Source organism: Orycteropus afer, unplaced genomic scaffold (genome assembly GCF_000298275.1).
Source record: "Orycteropus afer afer isolate SDZICR_OR568_19922 unplaced genomic scaffold, OryAfe1.0 scaffold00212, whole genome shotgun sequence".
NCBI lineage: Eukaryota > Metazoa > Chordata > Mammalia > Tubulidentata > Orycteropodidae > Orycteropus > Orycteropus afer.
Window position 1 is genome coordinate 2969990 of NW_006921799.1, and position 19884 is coordinate 2989873.

A 19884-nucleotide genomic window follows, 5' to 3' on the forward strand; every position below is an offset into this window, starting at 1 on the left:
GGGAGAACAATGTGGAACAAAACTCAAAATCATTTGGAAAAAAAAGGGGGTACCAGGTTTGCTGGTCCAATAGAGCCTGGTGGAACCACTGAGACTATGGTCCCTAGCTGCCCTTCAGGTCTGGAATTGAACCCAGGCCTGTGGCTTCCAGCCAAACAATAGACAGGCATTTGAGTTGAACATTTACCTGAGGTAGATACACTCCTTGGAGAGAACAAGCATGGGAGAAAGAAGGGTTGCTTATGCACAGGGAGACAGCTCACAGGGAGACAGGGGCAGGAGTGCATGGAGGGATGGACACAGGGAAGAGGAAGTAGGAGGGGAGATGTTGCATTGTGTAAATTATGGTCAATGTCACGAGACAAAGTGTATGTGAACTCCTGTATGGAAAGTGTATTTGCTCTGTAAATTTTCACCCAAATCACAATAAAACAAACAAACAAACAAACAAACAAAAAAAAAACCTAGCAGTTACAAACGAATATTGGATGATTTCATTTAGAATCTAGAAGAGGCAAATGTATACAGGCTAAAAGTTACTAGTGGTAACCAGGAGAAGTGACAGGAAAAGAGAGTAATGAGGACTCAGTGCTTAAGAGACACAGAGTTCTTTTAAGAATGATCACAAAAGTTTGAAATGAATAATGGTGATGATTGCATGATATAATTATAATCAATGTCACTAAAGTGTATGTGAGAATAATGTTGAAAAAAAAATAACTTCCACATTCTGTTGGATCACCTTTCTTTGGAATGGATACAAATATTGATCACTTCCAGTTGGTTGGCCAGGTAGCTGTCTTCCAAATTTCTTGGCACAGGCAAGTAAGTTCTTCTAGTGTGGCATCATTTGCTAAAGCATCTCAATGGGTATTCTATCAATTCCTGGTGCGTTGTTTTTCATCAGTTCCCTCAGTGCAGCTGCAACTTTTTCAACACCATTGATTCTTGATCATATGCCATCTTCTCTAATAGGTGAACATCGACCAATCCTTTTTTGTATAGTGATTCTATATATTCCTTTCATACTCTTTTGATGCTTCCTGCATCAGTCAATATTTGGCCCATAGAAACCTTCAATATTGCAACTCCAGCCTTGAACTTTTTTCTTCGGTTCTTTCAGCTTGGGTAATGCAGAGTGTGTTCTTCCCTTTAGGTTTTCTAACTCCAGGTCTTTACATATTTTATTATAATAATTGATTTAGAATTCTTGAGCTGCTCCTTGAGATCTTCTGCTCAGCTCTTCCATTTTGTCATTTCTTCCATTTGCTTTAGTTACTCTCTTTTCAAGAGCAAGTTTCAGAGTCTTTTCTGACATCCATTTTGGCCTTTTCTTCCTCTTCTGTCTTTTTAATGACCTTTACCTTTTTTCATGTATGATGTTCTTTTTTTTTTTTGTACTTCATTTTATTGAAATATAATTTATGTACAGTTAAATACACAAAACTAAAGTGGCATGGGTCAATGTATTTTTTTTTCAGTGTTCCCTCCCCTCCCACCCCTGACAACCAAGAAAGTTTCCCTTCATATATAAACCTAACCTTCACCCTCCACAACAATGAACTAATACTATATTTGTCCTTCTGTGATTGACTTATTTCACTCAGCATAATGCCCTCCATGTTCATCCATGTTATGCGGTGTTTTGCAGACTCTACATTATTCTTTAGTGCTGCATAGCATTCCATTATGTGTATGCACTGCAGTTTGGTCATCCACTCTTGCACTGATAGGCATGTAGGTTGTTTCCATCTTTTGGAAATAATGCAGCTATTGTAAATAAGGCTGTGATGAACCTGAGTATGCGTATATCTGTTCCTGTTCTGGCTCTCACCCCTCTAGGATATACACCTAGTAATGGGATTGCTGGGCAAATGGTATCTCCAATTCTAACTTTCTAAGGAATTGCCATATTGCTTTCCACAGTGTTTGCATCACTTCATAGTCCCACCAGCAGTGTATGAGTGTCCCAATCTCTCCATATCCCCACCAGCATTTGTTATTTTCTGTCTTGTTGAACCTTGCCATCAGTGCTGGGGTGAGATGTTATCTCATTGTTGTTTTGATTTGCATTTCTCTGATGGCCAATGATTGTGGGCGTCTCTTCATGTATTAGCTAGCCACCTGAATATCCTCCTTGGTGAAGTGTCTATTCATATCATCTGCCCATTTTTCAATTGGATTGTTAATTCCTTTGGTGTTGAGGTATTGGCCTTTTCTATAAACAATAGAGATAAGTCCCTTGCCAGATATGTAATTATTGGCAAATATGAATTTGTTGCTGTCATTTTTGTTATGTGCTTTTTTGTGGTGTCAATTTCTTTTTTCCATATCATTTTCTATGCTGAGTTCACTTTGTTTATGAATCATGTTATCACTTCCTTCATTGCTATTGTTTTAGTATTTGCTAAATGCTTGTGCTAGTCCTCTTTTTGATTTTAATGTGAAGGTTTATCATTTTTCTTGAGGTTACTCTGTGATTTACAGTTTTCTTCCCAGGTTTAGAACAGTCTGTTCTATCTTGTAGTTGTCTTGACTTCCCTACCATCTAGAAGTTCTATAATGACACAGTTTTTTCCCTCTATTTTGTTTCTAGTTGTCCTCTTTTGTCAATTGATGTCTCTGGTTCCCTGTTTACAATCTTGTAGGCTTTATTTACTTTGGATACTTCCATAGCCACGTTGGTTTCTGGGTTATATCATCATGTGTTAATGGTCAGTTTTTGGCTGTTGTTGCTTCTCTGTCTAAAGGGCTCTCATTAGCATCTCTTGTAAGGTTGGTCTGGTTTTAACAAATTCCCTTAATTTCTGCTTATCTGGAAATGTCCTAATTTCACTATCATAATTGAAGGACAATTTTGCTGGGTACATAATTCTTTGTTGGAGATTTTTCTCTTTCAGGGTTTTATATATGCCAGCCCATTGTCTTCTTGCCTGCATGGTTTCTGTTGAGAAATTCAAGCTTACTTTTATTGGTTGCCACTTGCAGGTAACTTTTTGTTTTTCCTGTGCTGCTCTCATGATTCTTTCTTTTTCTTTGGTTTTGGTGAGTTTGATGATGATATGTCTGGGTGATTTTCTTTTGGGGTCTATTTTGTTTGGGGCTCATTGTACTTCCTGAATGGATATATTCTCATCTTTCATCATACCAGGAAAATTCTCTTCCAACAAATCTTCAACAATTTTCTCTGTGGTTTTATTTGTCTCTTCTTGTTCTGGAATTCTGATTACACGTAGGTCATTCCTTTTGATGGTATCCCACATGAATCTTGTTGTTGTTGTTGTTGTTTGCCGTCGAGTCGGCCCCGACTCATAGCGACCCCTCCTTGGGTTTCCGAGGCAGTATCACTACAGAAGTAGGATTGCCCAACCTTCCTTCCGAGGAGTGGCTGGTGGGTTTGAACCGCCAGCCGTCTGGTTAGCAGGCAAGTGTCTTAGCCACTATGCTACCAGAGCTCCCCCACATGAATCTTAGGCTTTCTTTATTTTATCTTGATCTTTTTTCTGATTAAACTATTTTCAAAGAAGTTTTCAGTTATTTGCCTTCAATCTCACCAGTTCTGCCTTCCATTGATTCAATTGTGCTTCTTTGGCCATTCAATGTCTTATTTATTTCTGAAAATTTAGTATTAATCTTCTGGATTTCTGTGTGTAGATTGTGTATCATTTCTAAGTTTTCATTATCTTGCCATTTTGTTCTTGTATTTTTTTTTTTTTTTCAAATTGTTCTAGAGTTTTCTATGTGTTTTCCTTGATCTGTCTCTCAATTCACTGAAGATACCTAAACATAATTCTTTTGAATTCCTTATTAGGGAGTTACAATGCTTCATCTTCCTCAGGGATATGTTTTAGGTCTGTATTCTGGTCCCTTGTTTCTCCTGCTTTATCTTGCTTCTTTGTGTGGACTGTGATGCTCTATTGTCTCTGAGGCATTGTGACATTTTTGTGTTTATATTTAAGTGGTGATTGTATGTTGGAGTGACTTGCCCACGATTTTTGTTTTCTTTGTATGTTATGTATGCAAACATGGTATTGTGATGTGCTCCTCTATTCACTAGTTGACAGCACTAATACACTCACTACCTGTCTCCTTTCCTGTTGTCAACTTCTTCTATGTCCCTGCCGATCTTGGCAAACAGAGCCTATTCCTAGGTCCCTAGAATCTGAATGAGAATGCTATCACTTTAAAATCCAAAATGTTTGCCACTTGTACAGATTCAAAATAGCTCTGCCCTCAGTCACTCTAAATATCCAAAATGGCCACCACTTTTAAACATCCAATATGGCTGTGCCCTTGGTCACTTTAAATATCTAAAATGGCGACCACTTGTAAATATTCAAAATGGCTGTACCCTTGGTCACTTTAAATATCAAAAGTGGCTGCCGCTTGTAGATAATCAAAATGGCTGCTCCCTCTGGACAGCAGAAAATCAACATCTCAAGTTGTCTCCCTCCTTGCTGTTTCCCTTCCTAGTAATAGGTCACCAGCGCAATCTTACCTACAGCCCTTGGTGACCAGGGCTGATCTTTAGGTCAATTATCAGGTTCCAAACCACTTGGAAATATTCAGGCTGTTGGTCCCGTCAGGGTAGCTGACAGTCCGCAGCTCCAACCGTCTGTACTCACTGTTTTCATTAGGGTATTTCCACTAGTTGGTATCTAATTCACTTCTGTATAGCTTCTTGCAAAGCCCAGAGTTCCAGGATTATCTTCTGTATCTCTGCCAACTGTTTTCTTTTCTTTGTTGAAGAGAGTCTGTGTCACTTGTCTGCCTATTCCTCCATCTTACCAGAAGTCTTTTTGTCATGTATGATGTTCTTGATGTCATCTCACAATTTGTCTTGTTTTTGGTCACTGGTTTCAATGCATCAAATTTACTCTTCAGATGGTCTCTAAATTCAGGTAGGATGTAATCAAGGTCATATTTTGACTCTTGTGGACTCGTATTAATTTTCTTCAGCTTCAGCTTATATTTTCATATGAGCAATTGATGATCTGATCCACAGTCAGCTCCTAGGCTTGTTTTGGCTGAAGATATTGAGCTTCTCCACCTCCTCTTTCCACAGATGTATTCTATCTGATTTCTGTATATAACATCTGACAAGGTCCACATGTATAGCCACCATTTATGCTATTGAAAAAAGGTATTTGGAATGAATAAGTTATTGGTCTTGTAAAATCTTGTCATGTGATCTCTGGAGTCATTTCTATCACCAAGTCCATATTTTCCAAGTACCAACAATTGTTCTCTGTTTCCATCTTAAGATCTTAAAAACATTCTTTGTGATGATGAATGTGATGCCATTCCTCTTCAATTTGTCATTCATGGCATAGTGGATCATATAATTGTCTGATTCAAAATGGCCAATACCAGTCTATTTCAGCTCACTAATGCCTAGGATATTGATCTTTATGTTTTCTATTTCATTTTTGACAATTTCCAATTTTCCTATATTCATACTTCTTACATTCCACATTCCAGTTATAAGTGAATGTTTGCAATTGTTTCTTCCCATTTTCAGCCATGCCCCATTAGCGAGTGAAGGTCCCAAAAGCTTTACTTCATCCATGTCATTAAGATCGACTCTACTTTGAGGACGCAGCTCTTCCCTTGTCATATTCTGAATGAAAAATATGATGTTGGTGATAGAAATGATGCCAGAGATAGCATGATAGAATTTTGCATAACCAATGACTTGTTCAATGCAATACTTTTCTTCAAGAAACATAAATGGCAACTATATATGTGGACCTCACCAGAGGGATACACAGGAATAAAATCAAATACGTCTGTGGAAAGAGATGATGGAGAAACACAATATAATCAGTCAGAACAAGGCCAGAGGTCAACTGTGGAACAAACCATCAATTCCTCATATGCAAGTTTAAGTTGAAGCTGAAGAAAATTAAATAAGTCCATGAGAGTCAAACCATGACCTTGAGAATATCCTACCTGAATTTAGAGACCATCTGAAGAATGGATTTGATGCATTGGACACGGAAGATCAGCTAAATCATCAGATAATATTAAGGACATCATACATGAAGAAAGACAGGAAAGGAAGAAAAGACCAAAAGGGATGTCAGAAGAGACTCTGAAACTTGTCCTGGAACAGAGAGTAGCTAAAGCAAATGGAAGAAATGAGAAAATAAAAGAGATGAACAGAAGATTTCAAAGGGCAGTTCAAGAAGACAAAATAAAGTATTGTAATGTGCAAAGACTTGGAGTTAGAAAACCAAAAGGGAAGAATGCACTTGTCATTTCTCAAGCTAAAAGAACTGAAGAAAAAAAAAATCCAGTCTTGAATTACAGTACTGAAGGATTCTATGGGCAAAATATTGACCAACATAGGAAGCATAAAAAAAAAAAAAAAAAAAAAAAAAAATGTGGAAGGAATACACAGAATCACCAGTCACTATACAATAAAGAGTTTTTCCACATTCAGCCATTTCAGAAGGTGTATCATATGATCAAGAATCTGTGGTAATAAAGGTAGAAATCCATGCACTGAAAGAACTGGTGAAAAACAAGACTCCACAAATTGACAGAATACCCACTGATATGTTTCAACAAATGGATGTAGTGCTAGAGGTGCTCACACATTTATGCCAAGAAATTTGGAAGACAGCTACCTGGCCAACCAACTGGAAGAGATTCTTATTTGTGCCCATTCCAGAGAAAGGTAATCCAACAAAATGCAAAAATTATTGAACAATATCACATGTCGGTAAAATTTTGCTGAAGATAATTCAAAAGTAGTCGTAGTAGTATATTGACTGGGAACTGCCAGAAATCTAAGCTGAATTTAGAAGATGATGTGGAATGAGTGATGCTATTGCTGATGTCAGATGGATCTTGGCTGAAAGTAGAGAACACCAGAAATATATTTACTTATGTTTTATTAACTATTCAAAAGTATTCAACTGTGTAGATCATAACAAATTATGGATAACATTGGGAGGAATGTGAATCCCAGAACCCTTAGTTGTGCTCATGAGGTACCTGTACACAGACCAGAAGGCAGGTATTGAAACAAAACAAGGGGATACCATATGGTTTAAAATCAGTAAAGGTCTGAATCAACATTGTATCCTTTCACCATACTTAATCAATCTGTGTGCTGAGCAAATAATCTGAGAAGCTGGACTATATGAATAAGAACCATCTTCAGGATTGAAGAAAGACTCCTTGAAACCTGTGATATACATATGGTACAACCTTGCTTGTTGAAAGCAAAGACTTGAAGCACTTACTAATTGTTTTGTTTCTCTAGTGCTGCTCTAACAGAAAATACCACAAATGGGTGGCTTGAACAAACAAGGATTTATTCTCTTACAGTTTACGAGGCTAGAAGTCCAAAATTAAAGTGCCAGCTTTACAGGCTGGGTGAAAGCCTCTTGAAATTGGCTTCAGCTCTGCCTCTTGCTCTCAGCTCACTGGAGCTGGACGTGTCTCTTAACTCAGGCTGCTGCTGGCTGCTGTGGCTGACAAACCCAACATCAACAAGTAAAATGGCACAGTCCTAAGATTAGCAAGCAACATGGCAGGCCACTAGTTCAAGTTTAGCAAGTCCAGAAACTGTCCCATGGTTGTCAGGCAATCTGGCAGACCCCTGAGATGAAGAATCAGCCAAATGCAGGATCTCAATATGCCAAAAGCTCAAAACTTTTCTCAAAGCATCTTTTAATATAATGGAAGCAGACCACATCCCTAAGGCAGCTACTCAGCTGCTCACAGTAGATTCCACCATGGAGTTGATTACCAGTATTATCATTGGGAAAAACTATATCCAGCTGCCCAGTTACTTAAAACCAGACGCAGTCATGTTGACACATAACCTTAACTACCACGCTGATGAACATCAAAGATTATAGCCTTCAGTATGAATTGCACCTCAACATGAGGAAAATAAAAATGATCACAATTAGACCAATAAGCAGCATCATGTTAAAAATGGAGAAAAGATTGAAGTTGTCAAAGATTTCATTTACTTGGATCCACAATCAACACCCATAGAAACAGTAGTCAAGGAATAACTCAATGTATTGAATTGGTGAAATCTGCTGCAAAAGACCTCTGTAAACTGTTCATAGCAAAGATGGTACTTTGAGGAATAAGATGCACCTAGCCCAAGTCATGGTCTTTTCAATAGCATCATATTCATGTGAGAACTGGAGACTGAATAAGACTGCAGGAAGCTTGATGCATATGAGTTGTGGTGTGGTGAAGATTATTGAAATACCATGGACTACTGCTAGAAAAACAAACAAATGTGTCTTAGAGGAAGTGCAATGGAAATGCTCCTTAAAAGTAAGAATAGGGAGACTTTGTCTCTCATATTTTGTTCATGTTGTCAGAAGGGACAAGTCCATGGAGAAGGGTACCATGCTTAGTAATGTAGAAGGTCAGCAAAAAAGGGGAAGACCCTCAAGGACATGGGTTGACACAGTGTCTGTGACAATGGGTTCAAACATGGGAATGATTGCGAGGATGGTGCAGGACTGGGCAATTTTGCTCTGTTGTCACTATGAATTGAAATAGACTTGATGGTACCTAACAACATTCTGCAACTTAAAACAGCTCCATCGTAAATCGGTTCTGATATAAGTCAAAGCCTCTTTTATTTTTAAAGTTTTCTTTATTATTGCCTTTTATTGTCATTGTCTTTATAAATCCAATCTTTATTTGTTTTTGAGAATTGGAAATATTACATATAAACTTAAAGATATGATGACATTAGCAAATTATACAATATTGTATGTAGCCCATATTACTAAAAATAAGATGCGACAACAACAACAAAAAGAACTATTGTAAGTGCGGTTTGCTGTAACTCAAATACACCATAAGTTGGGAACTACGTTTCTAAGAGAAAATAGAACTGAAGTGTGCCTACTTATTAATAGGAAAATAGAAAGAGCCAAAGAGATGGAAGTTGTAAGAGAGAAGAATTACTGATGGAACCCTGATGAGTTAGGATCCAATGACTGCTTTGAACCAAAGCACAGGTGGAGAACTTGGTCTTCAGAAGGACTTGTTAATCAAGAGGAGGTACATATTGTCTAGTTGTCAAGAGCCATGGAGCCAAGGATGGGGATCTGCCTCATGCCATCCATTCCTCTTCCAACAGACATTCTTGGAGCACCTGCAGGTAATCATGCATGGTAGAAGTATTGGAAATGAAGTAGATGGCATCACAAAGTGACAGAGATTCTGCATGCGAATATCTATGTTCTCACTGAAGTATGGTCAATCATCTGCTGAGAATGAGGGGAGGAGGGGTAAGGCAGTTTACAGCGCTTCTTGAAGTCAAAAGTATTTTTAATTAATTTTATCGTTTTTCAATTTACTTATTGGTAATCCAATAATAGTGTTTTCATTTTTTAAATTAACCTTCTGTTTTTAATTTTTGCCAAGTCCAGAGCCAAGTTCATTTTGTTGGGTTTTTTTTTTTTCTTTCACTTGAGTACCTGGCATTTTGCAAACTACTGAACAAGAGAGTTCATTTGCAGAAGAATCCCTTTCTGCATGTGACTCATAGCATTAGACAGAAATGCATCTTTGAATAATGTTACTCTACTACACATCACAGTTTCTAACACCAGGGCCACAAAATTACTCATGGACGAAATGAATTTATTTTCAGAACACTATTGGTATTTTCACTTCTATTGGCATTTAAAAATGGAACCAAAGTAATTTAACACAAGTCACAGGCAGAGCCAAGATGAGAAATGTATTCCCTGACTCAAAACTGAGCTTTGGCTGTGTGGCCTCACATCTTTCCCTAGGGCAGTGACAAAGGTTTGAATTCTCTCAATAGGCCAACCTATGCATAGAATGTATTAAACAAAAGATCCAATTGAGTAAATGCAGTTTTTGAAAGCCCCAGAAAGAGCAATTGAGCTAATTTTGGCATCAGTGACTTTACAAGAAAAGAAACTATGAGAAAAAGGAGATCCAAAAATGTTCTTTCACTGGAGGCCTATTATCAGTTGCACATTCAGTTATTGAAGTTGCTCTTACTTGCTACACCTGCAGCATTGTGTGAGATAATTGTTTTTTTCTTTGCTCCTTAGAACAAATAGACCTCCCAGGGAGTAATGTGCATTTTTATTTTTTTAAAATGGATTTATGGACTCAAAGTATTGAATACCAAATTTTCTGTGGGTTATTGAAAATGCACTGAGGGATTCTAGAACAGATTGGTTGTCAGAGTCCAGGCACCTTGTATCCAAGGAAATAGACTTAATTTAATCCAGGTGACTGGCTAGCCAACAAAATCTTTTCTTAATTAGTGGTACCTTGACCTCTTCTTGTGGAGTCTCTTTCATGATCTACATTTTTTTGCAACTAACTAGTCTTATTTTCCCACATGACTTCCCACAGTTTAATTATGATAGAAAATCTATTAAGAAAACAAGCTTCTTCAATTTGAAGTATTTCCAAGTGGCCAAGAGGCAACTGTTCTCTGCACTAGATTTGTGAAGGTATTTTTTTAACCTAAAAGGAAACTGTTAAAGGCTATTCTTGGGCCCTCATGAATCTCAGCAGCAATACTCACAGCAATAAATATTAAAATAGGGGAAAGTCCTCCATCTTGAATGTAGTAGGCAGAACTCTAAAATGACTCCTGAGATTCCTGATCCCTGATGTATACACATTATCCCAGTCATTGAATCAAACAATACTCTAGCTGGTACTGTGAAGGAATTTTCCCAATACAATTAAAGTCCCTAATCAGTTGAATTTAGATTAATCCCTAATTGTTGTTGTTGTTATGTGCCATCAACCTGACTCATAGCGACCCCTCCTTGGATTTCTGAGGCAGTATCACTATGGAAGTAGATTGCCCAACCTTCCTTCCAAGGAGTGGCTGGTGAGTTTGAACCACCAGCCTTCCGGTTAGCAGTCAAGTATCTTAGGCACTACACTACCAGAGGTCTTACTTAATCAAGGGAGCCCTTAAAAGAAGTCAGAAAGATTCTCCTGTTGGCCATGTTGTAGAGAAGACCGCATTGCAAGAAATGGTAGTGTGCCTATAATGCTGAGTTCCTCAGTCCTACAAGCACAGGAAATGAATTCTTCCAATAACCAGTGAGTTTGCAAGAAGTCTCTATTCCTTAGATAAGATAACAGTCTTGTTTAACATCTTGATTTCAACCTAGAGAGACCCTGAGCAGAGGACACAACTCATAAATACCCAGGCTTTTGACCCATGAAGATTGTGTGATCATAAATTTGTGTTGTTTTAAAACCACTACATGTGTGGTAAATTGTTATGTGTTATTGTTAGTTGATGTCCATTTGGCTGTAACTCATGGTGACCTTACAGATAACAGGACAAAACTTTGCCTAGTCCTGCACCATCTTCATGGTGTTTGAATCCATTGTTGTTAGTACTGTTGTCAATCCATCTCATTGAGGGTTTCACTCTTTTTTACCACTCTCTACCTTATCTAACATGACGTCTATTTCTAGCCATTCATCTTTCCTGATGACATGTCCAAAGTAAGAGAGTTGATGTCTTGTCATCCCAACTCTACAAAACATTCTGATTCACAAATGGACATAAATAACATCATGAAATGGGAGAAGAAAATATGTAGGTGCCCTTGAGTCATTTCTGACTCATAGAGAACCTATGTACAACAAAACAATACACTACCAAGTCTTTCACCATCCTTACAATTGTTGCTATGCTTGAGCCCAAAGTTGCAACTGCTATATTAATCCATCTCATTGAAGGTTTTCTCCTTTTTCACTGACCCTCTACTTTACAAAGAATGATCTCTATCTTGGTTCTTTAGTACTACAGAAATGTTTCTGTATGACAGAAACACCACAAGTGGATAGTTTTTACAAACAGAAATTTATTCTCTTACAGTTTAGGAGGCCAGAAGTCTGAATGCAGAGTGCCAACTCTAGGGGCTGGGTGCAGGCTCTTCAACCTTGGGCTTCAGCTCTGCCTCTACTTCCAGGCCCACTGGATCTAGAGGTTTCTTTCTGACTCACACAGCTACTGACTGCTGAGGCTGATGAATCCAAGGTCAACAGATAAAATGGCATAATCTCAAGATCAACAAGCAACACAGCAGGCCACAAGTTGAAGTCCAGGAACAATCCCAAGATCGACAGGCAACATGGCAGGCCTCTGAGATGAAGACTGAATCAAATGCAGGATCCAGATGTGCCAAAAGCTAGAGATCTTCCTCAAAGCTTCCCCTCATATTCTGGGAAGCAGTCCATTCCCCAAAGGCAACTAATAAGTTGCTCCCAGCAGATTCCTCTATGGAGTTGATTACATCCTATCTCAACATGGGGAGTAACTGCATCCCACTGTCCAGCCACTCAAAACCATGGCCCAGACAAGAAAACACACAACCTTAACTACCACAGTATCCTTCTCCAGGGACTGGTCCCTTCTGATAACATGACCAAAGTACAAGAGATGAAGTCTGGCATTCTTGCTTCTAAGGGGTATTCGTGCTGTACTTCTTCTAAGAGAGATTTGTTCATTTTTTTCTGGTAGTCTAATGTCTATTCAGTATTCTTCACCAATACCACAATTCAAATACATTGATCCTATGGTTTCTTTATTCATTGTCCAGCTTTCACGTGCATATGAGGTGTTTGAAAAGCCCATGGCTCTTGTCAAGTCCACTTTAGTCCTTAAAGTGATGTCTTTACTCTTTGATACTTTAAAGAGGTTTTATTGCAGTAGATTTGCCCAGTGCAATATGTCATTTGATTACTTGACTGCTGTTTCTCTGTACATTGATTTTGGATTCAAGTGAAATGAAATCCTTGACAACTTCAATCTTTTCTCCATTGATCGTGATGTTGCTTATTGGTCCACTTGTGAGGATTTTTGTTTTCTTTATATTGAGGGGTAATGTATACTGCAGAACATAGCTTTGTGAAAATCCATATACATGCCAAAGGATGCCTGAGGCTACTAGAAACAAGAGAGACAAGAGAACATGGCTCTACCAACATCTTGAATTTAGATTACTGTTTTCCAGAACTGTGGATGATAAATGTCTGTCCTTATGAGCAACCTAATTGTGGCACTGTATTACAACAGCCCTGTTGTTTTGTTGTTATGTGCCGTCGAGTCAGACCCGACTCATAGCAACCCCTCCTTGGGTTTCTGAGGCATTATCACTACGGCCCTAGGAAACTAATAAAACTGGGAAGACTTGAATGGAAACTGGCAGTGAGAAATGGTGGTGGGACCTGGGAATACAAAGCATGAAGGCACCAGAGATGAAGACTACTCTGGGACTGGCACATGGGTCAGTATGTTATGACAATGTTAAGAAGATGCCATTTTTCCCTTTTGACATTACTCTTAGTAGAATACTAGTACTGTGTGTTTCCCAATGTGTTTAAAGAACATTATCCTTCAGATTTCATGGATAATTTACCTCCCAATCCCACTAACCATCAGTCCACTGGCTGTAGGTGGCAATTTGTGAGGGACACTGAATCAGAAGATGAATCCAAGTAACAAAGACTAATTTGTCTTCTGATCTCCCCATCCAATGATGAAGACTTGTCCACCTGACTCATTCCTTTATTATGAGGTTATTTTTTTTTCTGCCATCTATAGGTTCCTAGGATAACAATATTAATTCCTCAAACATAGTCAGTTGCAATGGCCAAGTACTGGGAACATTCCTTCACATTTGAAAAGTCCTGCATGGTACTACAAAAAGAGCATGAGACATGGATTCCGATTTTCCTGGTTCTGAAAATCAATTTACCCATTACTAGCTGTCATATTGAGCAAATCCTAGAAATGAAAGAGATGTTCCAGCTGAATTCCTTACTTCATCAGTTTTATAGGTAGCATTAATAGTTGTTGTTGTTGTTGTTATTTGCCGTCGAGTCAGCCCTGACTCATAGCGACCCCTCCTTGGGTTTTTGAGGCAGTGTCACTATGGAAGTAAGATTGCCCAACCTTCCTTCCGAGGAGTGGCTGGTGGAATTGCTGTTATTATATTGGGAGCTCTGTTGGTGTAGTGTCTAAGGCATGTGACTGCTAACCAGAAGACAGTGGTTCAAACCGACCAGCCACTCATCGGAAGGAAGTTTGGGCACCCTACTTCCGTAGTGATACTGCCTCGGAAACCCAAGGAGGAGTCGCTATGAGTCAGACCAACTCCATGGCAGTGGGTTTGGTTTTATTATTATTATTATTATTATACTAGTACTAATAGCTAGCATTGAAGCTTCCCTATGACCCTATGAAATAAGTACTACTGTTGTCTCCATTTTACAGATGTGGAAGCTTAGTCTTAGAAGAAATTAAGAAAATTGCCTTAGGTCTCACAGTAGGTACCCCGTATAGCTGGTATTGAAGCCCGGGCACTCTAACTCCAAAGCTCATTCATATAATTTTCCTCAGTATGCACTGTCCTCCCTATATTTAAATAATTTCATGATGTTTATAATTTGCTTTAAAGTTTAGGTGTCATGAATACAATGCTGAAGAACCATTATTTCTTTTCTGCTAAAATAAGATAACCTTGGGCAATCTACTTCCATGGAGATACTGCCTTGGAAACTCAAGGAGGGGTCAGTATGAGTTGGAACTGACTCAATAGCTGTGAGGTTTTTTTGTTTGTTTTTAATGTATAAAGAAAAGAATTTTTAGAAAAAGAAATTCAGAGGTACCATTTTGCTAAAATGGTACCTGTCTGGCTTTGAGGCTCTATACAGAGCGATGGAGGTTGTTCTTTAAATCAGCTCTATGGGAACTCCTTCTTTGGTATGGTAGAACAGAGTAGAGTATAAACCAAGTGGGGGGGGGGAACCCTAAAACTCGCTCACTGCCATTGAGTCAATTCTGACTCATAGTAATTCCCATTGGATTTCCAAGGCTGTAAATCTCCATGGAAGCATATTGCCTCATTTTTCTTCCATGGAGTGGCTGCTGGGTTCGAACCATGGACCATTTGGTTAACTGCCAAATGCCTTAATCACTGCCCCAGCAGAACTCCTATAGTATAGAATACTATAGTACTGTATAGTAATATTGTATAGTACTTTTAAGAATATGACTACGTGTAGCCATGGATTCAATGGCCTTGTCAGAGAAAAGAGGAAAGAAAAATAGTTATGATGGCCAATTACTCAGAACACTTGTCCATTTCTGAAGAGTGCCATGTAGAAAGATGAAAAGAGTATGACACATTAGAATTTTTGTTGGCCCATAAACTAATTTGTCTGTTACTAGCTGTTGAGCAAGATGTTTGAAGTTCACTTTTCTCTACTGAAAAATAGGAGTTGTATTATCTTTCTCCTAAGGTTGTGAAGATTCACTAAGTCATATATACAAAGCATTTGAGTTAAGTGCCAGACCAAGAATAAGTTCTGTTTAAGAAACTGCACCTATTATTAATTCTTAAACCGTTTTGAAACAAGGTGGGGAGAAATAAGTAATTATTCTAATACCAATAATGTTCCTAGCCCATTTCTTATTTTACTTTCCAATCTTCACTCCTTTCAACCATGGGTTAATCCCTTGTCGGAGTCAGTGGACTTACTCTTTCTCTTTTCTTCTCTTTCTTCAGATGCTATCCTACAAATCCTTCTTTTGGTAATGACATTTTCCCTGGTTCTTGAAGAATGCCAAAGGATAGAGAATTAACAACAATCTGCAATCCATAGTATTAGCAAACAGACTAGTGAGCAGCTTGGTGTGTCTGGAACACAGGATATTATGGGGGAATTTTTGTAAAGACAGAAACACAGTGATAAAGGACTATAAATTCTGTAATAAGAAATGTAGATTTTACTGTAGTCAGTGTAAAGCTTTTAAAGTTTTCTGAAGAGGCAAATAACATAATAGATGGATATAATAAGAGGGTAACTTTGGCTTCAGTGTAAAATTACAACCAGTTGCTGGCAGTTGATTCTGACTCATAGTGATCCCATGCAAACCAGAGATATGTGCTTCAAAAGGTTTTCAGGGGCAGATTTTTTTCAGACATAAATCACCAGGCCTTTCTTCCAAAGCCGCTCTTGGTGAATTCAAGCCTCCATTTGGTTAGCAGTCAATTCCATTAATCATTTGCACCACCCAAGGACTCCAATGCTCCGATGTAAAACTACATAGAGTAATGAATTAATTCAAATTAAGGGAGATGGGAACTGAGATGATTTAGGCTCATTTCGGGGCATAGTGATAATTCTGGAAAGATATGTAGATGACTGCGGTGGTTGTTTGTATGTCAACTTGGCTGGGCCTCGTTGAGTGGCTGGGCCTCGTTGAGTGGCTGGGCAGCTGAATGTTGTTACTGCCCATGGTGAGATTGGTAATTAACTCTGTGGTGGAATCTAATGGAGAAGCTGAGTAGTTGGTATGTGGTCTGCTTCCCATATATAAGAAACAATTTTGGGAACGGTCTCTAGCTTATGGCATGCTTGAACCCTGCCATAGCTGTATCATTGTTCAGCAGCCTACCATGCTCTGCTCATCTTGAGACTTTCAATGGACTTGAATAAATGGCCTGCCATGTGCTTTGGTAACATCAGGGCTGTGCCCTTTTACTTGTTAACCTTGGGCTTGTCAGTCTCAGAAGCCAGTAGCTGTCTGAGTAAAGGAAAGCCTCCAGCTTCAGTGGGCTAGTAACAGGAGGCAGAGTTGAAACCCAAGGTTGAGGAGCTTTCACTCAACCCCTAGAGCCTGGCACTTTGGACTCAGACTTAAAGCCTGCAAACTGTAGAGAATAAACTCCTGTTTGTTAAAGCCATACCATTTGTGGTATACTCCTGTTAGAGCAGCACTAGGTAACCAGAACAATGACCTAAGCTCAAGCAGAGTATGGAGAAGACAGGACAGATCCAAGAGGCATTTGCAAGAGAATAAACTCACATTTATCTCTTCAACAACATATTTATATAAAGTATCCACTCCACAAAAATAAATATTCTAGGTACAAAAGACACAAAATGAAAACAGTTGCCCCACCTCCAGGATAGACATCAGGTAGCGACAAATGAGCTGCATAATAATTCAGGTAGGAAGGGGAAGAGAGCTTGGGGTAGGAAGAACACATTGGGTGTTTTCCAAGGTAAAAGAACTGAAGAAAAAATTTAAAGCCTGAGTTGCAATATTGAAGGATTCTGTAAGCAAGATGTTGAATGACAAAAGAAACATCAAGGGAAGATCAAAGAAATCACAGAGTCACTGTCCCAAAAAGAATTAGTTGACATTCATCCATTGCAGGAAGTAGAATATGATTAAGAATTGATGGTACTGAAGGAAGAAGGCCAAGCTGCACTGAAGGCATTAGCAAAAAACAAGGTTCCAAGAATTGATGGAATATCAACTGAAATGTTTCAACAAATGCATGTAACCCTGGAAGAGCTCATCTATGCAAAGAAACTTGGAAGACATCTATCTAGTCAACTGACTGGAAGAAATCCATATACATTTCTATTCCAAAGAAAGGTGATCCAACAGATTGTGGAAATTATCAAACCATATCATTACTATAACATGCAAGGAATGTTCTGCTGAAGATAATTCAAAAACAGTTTCAACACTACATCGACAAGGAATTGTCAGATATCCAAGCCAGATTCAGAAGATGTGGTACTAGGGATATCATTGTTGGTGTTAGACAGATCTTGGCTGAAAGCAGAGAATACTGGAAACATGTTTACTAGTATTTTATTGACTATGAAAAGCATTCACCTGTGTAGATCATAACAAGTTATGGATAACATTGTGAAGAATGGGATTTCCAGAACATCTAATTGTGCTCATGTACATATACAAGTATATAGACCAAGAGGCAGTAATTCAAACAGAACTATATCTGAAAATCAAGAAATGTATGCATCAGGGTTGTATCCTTTCACCATACTTATTCAATGCTGAGTAAATAATCCAAGAAGTTGGACTATATAAAGAACACAGCATCAGGACTGGAGGAAGACTTGTTCACAACCTGCAATATGCAGATGACATAACCTTGCTTGCTGAAATTGAGTACTTGAAGCATTTACTGATGAAGATAAAGACTACATACATCCTTCAGTGTGGATTACACCTTAACTTAAGGAAAAGAAAAATCCTCACAACAGAACAAATAAGTAATATCATGATAAACACAGATTTAAGATGACAAAAATTTTATTTTACTTGGCTCCACAATCAACACTCATGGAGGCAGTAGTCAAGAAATCAATCGTTATATTATATAGAGCAACTATGCTGCAAAATACCTCTTTAGTGTTAAAAAGCAAAGCTGTCACTTTTAGGACTAAGGTGTGCCTGACCTAAGCCATGGTCTTTTAATCCTCTCATATGCATGTGAAAGCTGGACAATGAATAAAGAAGACCAAAGAAGAATTTATGCCTGTGAATTATGGTGATGGTGAAAAATACTGAATGTACCATGGACTGCCAGAAGAATGAACAAACTTGTTTTGCAAAAAGTACAGCCAGAATGTTCCTTGGAAGTGAGTATGGCATGCACTTCATCTCATGTACTTTGAACATTTTATCAGGAGGGACTAGTCCCTGGAGAAGGACATCTTGCTTGGTAAAGTCAAGGCTCAGTGAAAAAGGGGAAGATGCTTAAGGAGATGGAGTGATACCATAGTGGCTGCAACAATAGTAACAATTATGATGATAGCACAGGACCAGGCACTGTTTCATTCTGTTGTATAAACAGTCACTGTAAGTCAGAACCAACTCAACATCACCTAACAGAAACAACAAATGCCATAATATCAGCTCATACATACTCTCATTAAAGTCACTCTCATTAATCTATTACTTCACACATTATAGAACTGCAGGAAAATTATAACTAGGGCTTCAAACTGGCTCATTCAGGAATAGGTGAGTACGTAAACAAAGTAAATGTAGGTTGCAAATACAAAAGAAAAGAGATGGTAAGACTGAGTCCTGGGGTTTTCCAGATAGAGCAGAAGAAAAGTTTTGAATAAAGAAGACTGAGGACAGATGAAGGAGATAAGAGGAGAACTAGGAGATGTAGAAGGCTAGAAACCTATGAAGAAAGTGTCTCAAAGAGAAGGAAATGGCAGGTTCTACTCAATACTTCTGGTAGTATGAGTAATATGAAGATTGACCATTGACTATCTATTGAAGGGGAGGCTCCTTGAGATACCAAATGCCCACTCTAGCTCTCTGCCACTCTTCTTCACAGATCCCTCTCTGTGGAGTCCTACCTTGTCCCTTGGCCCTCTGAGCCACATCTGCACTGTCCCTGGAACCACCTGATGGAGTGTGGGGCCTAGCAAGATTAAGACCCTAACTAAATGGACACACAAGGTATAAGACATCTTCTGGGGTCAGTTTGTAAAATGAGGTATAGAACTCTACTTCTCTAGGGTTTCTAAAACCCATCCAGAAGATTCTGTCACTCCCCACCTTCATGTACCTCAAAAATGGAAGGGGAAGAGGCTCAAGATCCTTTTCAGGGACAAACTAGCCTCTAAATTCTTCTCCTTTCTATTCCAGTTCCACTCACCTCCAATCCAGGAAGTCTTTATTTAATGAAAGACTAATGGGTTTGAGTGGGATGGGAGAGTCACTGTGAATTCTTTCTCAAGCATGGTTTATACTGAAATTTATAAGTTTCTCTAAAGGACTAGACTTTTATTCAGAACTCAGAAGCTTTCTTGGCTTTCTGCTAACAGTCTTTCTCTGATACCTAGCATGGTGGCTCCTTGAATACAGAGAAGGGTTAAAGAGTAACAAAAAATATTTGGGGTAAGTTTTATTTTGTTCCAATTTCTTTGCCTTTCTTTTCCCATGGGTACTCTTTATTTAAGAACCCTTGGTGGCACAGTGGTTAAGCACTCAGCTGCTAACCAAAAGATCAGTGATTCAAACCC